Genomic DNA, 10,097 nt, shown 5'->3' on the forward strand with positions numbered 1-10,097 from the left:
GAGCTTCACTGTGGCTTTCCTGGCCAGGAACCTGCCGGACACCTTCAAGGAAGCCAAGTTCCTGACCTTCAGCATGCTGGTGTTCTGCAGCGTGTGAGTCACCTTCCCGCCCGTGTACCACAGCAGCAAGGGGAAGGCTATGGTGGCCATGGATGTCTTCACCATCTTGGCCTCGAGTGCAAGGCTGCTGGGCTGCATCTTTGTCCCTAAGTGCTACATTATTTTTGGCAAAACCAGAAAAAAAATTGTCTGACTGGAATCAGAGACAAAACACATTCTGGGAGAAACAAGTCTTATCATTGAACTTGTTTCCTAATAATATGCACAGAAGTCCTGAATTCAAAGTTGAACCATATGTGAAAGTAGATACTATAGTCTACTACCCCATTGATACATTTAATAACTGATGCAACTTCTTTTCCTCATAGAAGATATTCACTAGAAAGTGTCATCCTCATTTCTTGCAGTTGAATTTTTTCTGGATATTTTGTTTTCTGTTTAAGGTAGAATTTATTCTATTTCTGCTATAATAAAATTATCACATTTTATCTTCTCTTTCTTTTGGATTTCTCAACTTTTTTGTTAATGGATAATAAATTCCTTCCTGTACCTCACTGTTTCTGAATCATTCAGTGTATCTTATTGCCTTTTTTTTTGAGGAGTATCCTGTCTTCAGTGCATTGACTATAGTATATTTTCATACTGGCATTTATATTTCTCTTCTCACACGTCCCTTTTGCAATTGTTAAGGCTTTCCTGTGGCATCACTTTTGTGATTCTAGAATTGGCTGGTCATATGGAAGTGTAAACACCATTGACTATATGATGCCAATGTATTGATTTAATAGGGTACATTGTGGAAAAACGTGGAGGTATGCAGTGGAACATTGGCTTTTCCAAGTTTTATATTTCATTTTGTTCTTTCAATCCTCTTTTACTGATAGCTATATATGTGTGCAATGTATATTTTTGTTATACTATGTAAGCTTTATTCAATAATATTTTTGATATGTTTATATCCAGATATTTTAAAGGGTTTTTAAATAATGTGAGAAGAAATGGCTTATTTGCCATATGTTCTATAACATATATGTACCTATGGATTCATATTAATTTTTACACATGGAGTTTTTTGGTTTTGGATTTTTAAAAATGTTTTTGATCTGAGTACTCTACCAATGTGTTGCTGGAGGGTTTTGCCAGAGAAGTACATATACAACAAGATGTACTAATGTATAAGAAATTACTTCGGACAGTCAGCCGCAGAGTCAGAGGAGTAAGCATGCAGACAATGTCTACACATTGGAAACTAGAGAACTCCGTCCAGGGTGTAGAGCTCACAGCAGCGTGCCACGCAACTCCATCTCAAGAGACCAGTGTGTCTGCGACAGAAGGCCCATAGGTCTACAAGGGACGGCTGGAGGAAGCAAGGCAGACGTCCAAAAGTCTGCCCTAGCAGCCAGGAGATGACACCGAAGCTGAAGGTGAAGAGTGGAGCTCCTCGAAAGAAAAGGAAACGTCTGTTTCCCTTATGTCGCTCTTATACACATTAAGTGTTGAGCCACCATAGCGTGTGGAATTCTGAGCGAATTTAGATAAGCTCCTAAAAGATTGAAGTTGACACAGTTGATCAAATGTACAATACGTGTCTGTCTCAAATGAATGTTAAATAACTAGGTGGATGTAGCGCACGATGTGCCCACACTCAGTTGCTGTCATCTGAGTCATGATGTACACTTTGCCCCTTTGTATATATATGTAAATACACATTATATATATAGAATATGAATATATATATATTCATATTCTATCTGGTTGCTACAGGGTCTCACTACGCACCTTGGAGTCGTAGTAATTCTCCTGTTTTCAGCGTCCTCAGCACTGGGATTACAGGCATGCTCCTCTTTGCCTGGAATCTGTGGCCAGCTCAGTGGTCCTGGGGAGGGGCTGGCAGGGCATGAACTGTCCAAGAGTACAGCATGGTTCCTGCACTTGCCTAAGTAGTTGCTTTAGTCTGCTGAGCTATCTAGGCAGCTCCTGCTCCTTTCCCTTTTTCAATTTAAGAATTCCACTACTAATCTTGAACACTTACTTCTGATTCACACCTTAATGGTCACCATGTACAGTTCTTTGATTCTTTTGAGAGTATATTTCAATGCAAAATTGGGCATTGATTTTATTTTACTTTTTATTCAATTTAATTTTATTATTTCACTTTGAAAAGTAGAAGACAAAACCAAGAACAAAAATCAGAAACAATGACAGAAACAGGGTAACATACAAAATATGTTACAGATTTTCAGAACAAGAAGAGCTGCTTAAGTTTGCTTGATATATTATCTATTTTTATCTACCAATCTGTTGCTCAGATTAACACATATAGTTATGTAAGATTGGACATATGATGGCATATTACTGCTTGTTTTTCAGAAAGCTGGAATTTTTGTTCTTGTCCCTCTTGGGTTTTTGTTTTGTTTTGTCTTTTAAAAAAATTTACTTTGAAGAGAATATAATAATAATTGATATAAAACTAGAAATGGTACACGTTTTGAAGACCAAGATGACAAGTATTTAATCATGATTTTTGTGTTACATATTTCTGTCCTTGATGTAGTTTCTTAGATCACAGATACCAGTATGCTGTTAGTCAAGGTGAAAATTCTACTCATTAACTCCTATTTTCAAAAAAAGAAGGAAATTTTTAGTACAATCACCTCAGCCATCCTGAGTACATAATTGCGTATTTTCCCTCCTACCTTTTCATCTAACTTTTCTCCTTTTTCTTATCTCTGTGGTTTAATCCTAAAACTCTGTTTCTTTCTGTTTTACTATATCTGTTATAACTTTCATCTTTAATTTTTTGGGTGCTTACAATGGGAAGATTATGCAATATTTAGACCTGAGGGTTGGATTTAATTCACTTATGAGTATAGCTTCTAGTTGCATCCAGTTATCTATGAAGGCTTTGTGTTTGTCTGTCTTTATAGATTGATATTCCATTGTATAAAACACATATTTTTAATATAATCCTCAGGTGATACGTATTTTGGCTGTTTGCAAGATTTGGCTATGACCAATTGTGCTGCTATAAACATGAGTGCACATACATTATTGTACAATTTTTTAAGTTCTTTAGGGAAAATACTCAGAAAGGGAACAGCTGGATTGAATGGGATTTCCCATCCTAATTTTTGGAAAAGTCTCTACAGTGATTTCCGTAGTGATTGTACCAGTCTGCATTCCCACAAGCAGTGGACAAGGGTTCCTTTTCACCCAGAGCCTCTCCAGCATTTCTTATTAGTTGATTTAATTATGATAGCCATTCATTCTTGGGTGAGATGGTATCTCAATTTTGTTTTAAATTTATTTTTCGAATAGTCAGGGCTGTGGAGCATATTTTTATATAATTATTTGTCTCTTATATTTCTTCCCTTGAGAAGTAAATATTCATCTTAGAAGCCAAATTTTGTATAGGGTCTTCAACTTTTGAGGCCCTAATTTATTTTAGTTCTTTATATACTCTAGATAGAAGACCTTTGTCTGTGTGATTATTGGTTAATATTTTTTCCAAATTTGTGGTTTGTATTTCACCCTGTTGATGATTGTATCCAATGTGCAGAAATTTCCCAATAAGAATAATTCCCAGTTGTTGATTCTTGGTAATATTTTCTGGGCAGTTTGATTTTTGTTCATGAACTAACTGTCTGTCAATCCCCATCACTTCAGGATTTCCACCTACTTTCTCTTTCTGGGAATTTAGTGTTTCTGTTTTAATGTTTAGATCTTTAATCCATTTTGACTTTAGTTGAGTGCATGGTGATAGACAGAGTTCTAGTTTATTTTTCTGCATGTGGACAGCCAGTTTTTCAAGCACCATTTGTTAAAGAGGCTATCTTTTTTCCAGTGAATGCATTTGGCCTGTGTGACAAGGAGAAGATGGGTGAGTGTGCTTGCATTTGCATCTGTATCATTTACTCTGTTCCATTTATCCACCGGTCTGGTTTTATGTCATTGCCATGCTGATTTTATCACTCTGGCTTTGTAGTATAATTTCAATGCCTCTTTCCTTGCCTTTGCGGCCCAATATTGCCTTTTCAATTCTAGGTCTTTTCTAATTCCAAATAAGTTTTAGGAATGTTTTTCTCAGGATCTGTGAGGTATGTTGGCGTTATTATCAGTGGGATTGTATGAAATCTGTGAAAGAATCTTTGATGTATGGCTATTTTTACAGTATTTTTTCTTCCTGTACAGCAGCAAGGGATACCTTTCCATTTTCTAAAATCTTGTTCTATAAATTTCTTCACAATAATGTAGTTTTCATTTTACAGACCTTTTACTCCTTAGACAATTAATCAGATTAAATAACTAGTCAATTAGTCAATTAATCAGTGAATTAGATTAGTTCCTAGGTATTTCCTTTTTTTGGATGCTATTTTGAATAGTACTGTTTCTCTTAATTTCTCTCTCAGTTTATTTGTTATCTGTGTAGAGGAATGCTATTGATTTTTGGTAATTGACTTATTTATTTATTTATTTATTTATTTATTTATTTATTGTGTGTGTGTGTGTTTGTGTGTGGCTAGCTCAGCCCACCAGGGGACGGGGCTGGCTGGCATGTGGTGCTGGGGGATCGAACCGCGGTCCCTGTGCTTTGCCAAGCTTGTTCCAAATAGGTTCTTTAGACCACGGTGCCATCTCGCCAGCCCTGTAATTGACTTTCTACTCTGCTGTGCTAGTGAATTTGTTTATTAATTCTAGAAGCTTGTTGGTGGAGTGTTTCAGGTCTTCTAAATGAAATATCATATCATCTGAAAACAATGATAGTTTAACTTCTTCTTTACCTATTCTTATTCCTTTTATATCTCTCATGTCTAATGCCTCTAGCTAATGATTAGAGAACTATACCGTATAAGGCTGGTGATGGAGGACATCCTTATCTTCAGATTTGATTGTAAAATATCTCAGCACTAGCCCACTTAGAAATATGTTGACCTGTCATAGATGGCTTTAATCAGATTGAGGCAGAGACCATTAGTCCGATTTTCTGTATGGCTTTGATCATGAATGAATTTGGACTTTGTCAAAAGCTTTTTCTGCATCAATTGAGATGGTCAATTGGTTTTTGAGTTTTGGCTCTTTTAGTATAGTCTATTATATTCAAAGATTTGTATAAGTTGAACCATCCTTGCATCCCTGGGATGAATCCTACCTGGTCATGGTGTATAATCTTCTTGATGATTTGCTTTATTCTATTTGATAGGATTCTGCTAAGTATTTTTGCATCTATGTTCATAATGGACATTGGCCTGTAGTTATCTTTTTTGGTTCAATCTTCCTTTGGTTTTGGTATCAGTACAATATTTGCCTCCAGGAATTATTTTGGGTGTATTGCCTCCTTTTCAATTTTATCAAGGAGTTTGAGGAGTATTGTGATTAAATCTTCTCTAGATTTCTTGTAGAATTCAAGCATGAGTTCCTCAGGATCTGAGCTTTTTTTGTTCAATTGGTAAGTTTTTTATTACATTTTCAATTGCGAAGAGTACTATTTCTCTAATTTCTCTCTGTTTATTTGTCTGATGTTAGGGTATTCAGAGTTTTTATGTCTACTGAATTGTTTTGACAATTTGTACCTATCAATTAATCTGTCAATTTCTTCTGTCACTTTGATTCTGTGACAGTAAAGATTTTCAAAGTAGTTAATGAGGTTATTCTAAATTTTGACAAGATCTGTAATAAGTTTGCCCTTTCCATTCTTTATGGCTTGAATTTGAGATTTTTATTTCCTCGTTAATGAGGTTAGCTGGGAGCTTATCACTTTTATTCAGTCTTTCAAATTACCTGCTTTTTTATCCATTAATTCTTTGCATTGTTTTCTTTGTCTCAATTTGCATTAATTTCTGCTCTAATCTTTAATGATTTCCCCCCATCTTTGGACATTGGACTTGTTTTTTTTATCTAGAAGTTTGAGGTACAGAATTATGGTGTTTATTTTTTTCTCATTCTGTTTAACTTGTGTGCATTCCCTGCTCTAAATTTGACTAGAGGAACTGCTTTCATTGCAGCCCACATTTCCATTAAGTTCTCATTGAATTTTCATTGGATTGTAGATATTATTTAATTTCTTCCTTAATTTCTTCTGTAACTCATTCTTTTCTCAAGAGGGTGTTATTTAATTTCCATGCATTTGTGGGTTTTTTGTGATTAATTTTGTCATTAATTTCCAATTTCATTGTACTATGGTGAGATAATAAGCTTTGGATAATTTCTGATTTCTTGCATATATTTACGCATGACTTATGAACTGGTATATGGTATATTTTACAAAATGTGTCGTGCTCAGTTGAAAACAATGTTTATTTAGATATTGTCAGGTAGCATACTCTGTATATGCCCACTAAATCCATTTACTAAAAGATTTGGTTCAGTTGTGCTACCTGTTTTGTAATATTTTACCTTTGGACCTATGTTTTTTAGAAAACAAGGTGTTAAGGTCCCCTATTAATATTGTGGTATTGGATGTAAGTTTTTTCAAGACCATTAAAGTGTGTCTTATAATTTAGCAAGTTGTAATTGTCTTATAATTTGGCAAATGCTTATATGTAGTGTCATTTTTTCTTTCATTTGATCATTCTTGGTTTGAAGTTCAGATTATCTGCAAATAGGATTGCTACCCTTGCTTTATTTCTGAGTTCCTGGGTGTGTATTATGGTTTTCTATAATTTTACATTCAACCTATAGATTTCTTTATGAGTTAAATGTGCTTATTGTGTAGGGAATATTTTGGATTTTGTTTCTTATACCCCTCTGTGAATCTATTTCTTTTAATTGGTGAATTGAGCCCATGTACATTAATGATTAATATTGAACAGTATTGTCCTATGTTTGTGATGTTATTTTCCTGCTGTTCATTATCTACTTTTCTACTGTGTTTAACTGTTTGCCCTTGGGGACTTAAAGTTTAACATATCAATACTTAATGAACAATACCTGTTCCATGTTATTCCTAAAATGTTTTATATTTAGACAGATACTGAGATTAAGCTCAACAGCCTAAATTGCATGGTAATAACAATAAGCTTCTCTTCTGGAGGGTTAACAACCTAAATTTCCAGACCAAAAATTAGAGAAAAAAGAGGGCCACAAGGAAAGCTACATTTTGGCCCTAGTCTTCCAAGGTCAATTAAGACTCAGTACATATGAGAACATGCACTGTAACATCATATAACTCAGTTGTGTCCCAAATTTTCTGATCAAGGAGGTCATGGTGCCAAAGAGGAAAGTGATCGATGATGTAGAGTGTTCCTAAGGAGAGTCACAAGGAGAGAAAACATTCTCTCAGGCTTTCACAGAGATCAAATTGGTCAAGTAATGGTTGTGACTCATCCACATGGCTGACACTGACAAAGGATCTACAAACTGAGGTACAGGGTCTCAGGACAAATCCTGAGGGGATTTGACTGACCCTATCAGATACAAAAGCTACAATTCTTGTTACATAGGTCTTGCTTTATCTTGGTTTTAACCATCCAGTAGAAAAGTATAAAAACAAAGTATAAGAAGTAAAGCCATGGTGTTAAATTGAGCTGTAGGAGACTCAGGTCAACAACTTCTGACATTGCCAGTCATGTGGAAGACCCAATACTATTATGGACTACTGGATTATTTTGAAATATTTTGCTGAGTTCACATACCTATAACATTTAAAAGATAGTACTAAACAAAGGAAGGGGATATAGATGAATGTCTCTTTTGTATCTGTATTCAAAATGGTTAGGATAGATATATAGCTACATTCTCTTACTTCAATGAACAGATTTGTTTTAATAGTGTTTGTAAATAGGACATCATGTCTGCATCTTGCAGAACAAATAACCACTAGGAAGACAGTTATGCAATGTGTTTATTATCGAAACTTTCCTACTGATTTGATTTGAAGTTGTCTCTTTGCTCTTTGTTTCTCAATAAAATTATAGGAGGAAAAAAAGAGAGTGGGTGAAAGCACAGCTAGAGCAGGAAAAAAGGTCCGGAGCCCAGCAATTTCAGAGCTGACTTTTGAGGTCTGTACAGTCCTATGGATAACCCACTACGATTACTTTACTATATTGGATTATTTTGCTGAATTCATGCATCTACAATATTTAAATGACAAAGAAATACCCAGCTCTGAAAAAACTAAATGAAAACCTGGGACATAAACGAAGGACCATTTTTAATCTGCATATACAAAATAGTTGGGATAGATGTACAGCTACTTTCTCTTAATTAAATGAGAAGTAAGAATTGTACTAACAGTGTTTGGACTGAATATCATGTCTGTATCTTATACTATGAATAGCTACTATAAAGACAACAATATGCAATGTATTAATTATTGTAACTGTCCTACTATCCTGTTTTGAAACTGTCTCATTACTATTTGTTTCTCAATAAAATTAATAAAAAATTGCCCTCTTTTTTGAGTTCATTAATTCTCATTCTCGGAGTTGTGGCTCTTTTGGTTCCTTTCTATAATATCTTTAATTATTCTCTGTGGGGTTGCTTTGGTGTCATGAATTTCTTTGGTTGTTCTTTGTTGTGTAAGAATTTCATTTGTCCCTTAAATTTGAAAGAATTTTTCAGGGAATATCAGTGTGAGTTGGAATTTTTTTTCTTGTAGGACTTGGAGTACTTTACTCTATGCTCTTCTTGACTGCATGGTTTGTGAGGAGAAATCTGCCATTATTCTGATGGATTTTCATTAAATGTGATGTCTTTCTTTTCTGTAGAAGCTTTTAGTATTCTTTTATTATGCTGAATTTCTCGTATCTTGATTTTTAAATGCCTGGGTGTGGTTCAAATTGTGTTGATATTACTTGGAGCTTTGTATGCCTCCGTTACCTGAATATCTGATTGTTTTCCCACATTTAGGAAATTATCTGCTATTACTTCTGCCCATATTCTTTTTGTGTCACTTGTGTTGACTCCTTATTTCTCATTGATGCCTATTGACCTATGTTGTTCTTCTTTGCATCGACTTGCAGCTTTTAAATTATTATTTCCTGGATCCAAGTTGTTTTTAAGAGATATTTCCTTAGCTTTTCTTTAGTTGCTACATTGTCCTTAAGGTCTGAAAGTCTATCTTCACTTTCATTCGAATACCTTTACCAACTTCTAATTGAGTTTTTATTCTCCTGAATATCTCTTTGAATCTGTTAAATGAATTCTATTTCTTTTCTGTATTGGTCACTGAAGATTTCCATCATTTTTCTCCTCCTCTTTTTTTATCAGTGTCTTCTTTAGAAATGCTTTGTACTTCTTTCATTATAGTGATCATTTCTTGTTTTACTTGGGAGATTATTTCTGACTTGATTTCCTCTGAAGCCTTCTGCAGTTGTTTTTTTACTTTAGATGCTGTTATTTGAGATATGTCAGGTGGGTGACTTCCAATTTATTCCATGCTAGTGTCTCTTGGATTGTTCTGGGTGTGCTTGGGGCCTGAAAATGCAGTTTGCTTCATTATTTGGTCATTTTATATTTAATAGAGATCTCTTCATTTTTATTTCTGTGAGGGTTTGTGAGTACTTACCTATATCACTGTGATCACAGCCTCTCTGCTGAAGCATCTTTGTTTTGGGTATCTCTTCTGTGTCAAACATTCTTGCTTTGCATATATCCCAAAATTTTGCCATCTCTATTGTTTGAGAGTCAGATAATGGTTTGTGTTTGGCACTGTCCTCTGATCTTATTTGTATGGCTTTTGTGCAGTTATTACCCAAATACCTACCTATATTATTACCCAGGAGAGATCATGTGATTAAGGCAGATATGGTTTTCTAATTACAGTACCATACTTTGTAATACTAGTAATGGACTGTGAGATTTAGCAATTGACCAACTTTTATAAAAAATAGGTTTTTATTTTAGACTGTAAGAGCAAACATTTTGACTGTATAGATAAGCATATACTAAATTGGGAATTTCTATTTAAATTATTTCTTTTAAGTTCCATTTTGTCACTACTTGATGTGCCTGGAATCTTCCAGGCAGACTAATTTACCTCAGTTACCAGTCTCTCTCTCTCTCTCTCTCTCTCTCTCTCTCTCTCTCTCTCTCTCTCT

This window comes from Octodon degus, unplaced genomic scaffold (assembly GCF_000260255.1).
Source record: "Octodon degus isolate 3935 unplaced genomic scaffold, OctDeg1.0 scaffold00290, whole genome shotgun sequence".
NCBI classification, from domain to species: Eukaryota; Metazoa; Chordata; class Mammalia; order Rodentia; family Octodontidae; genus Octodon; species Octodon degus.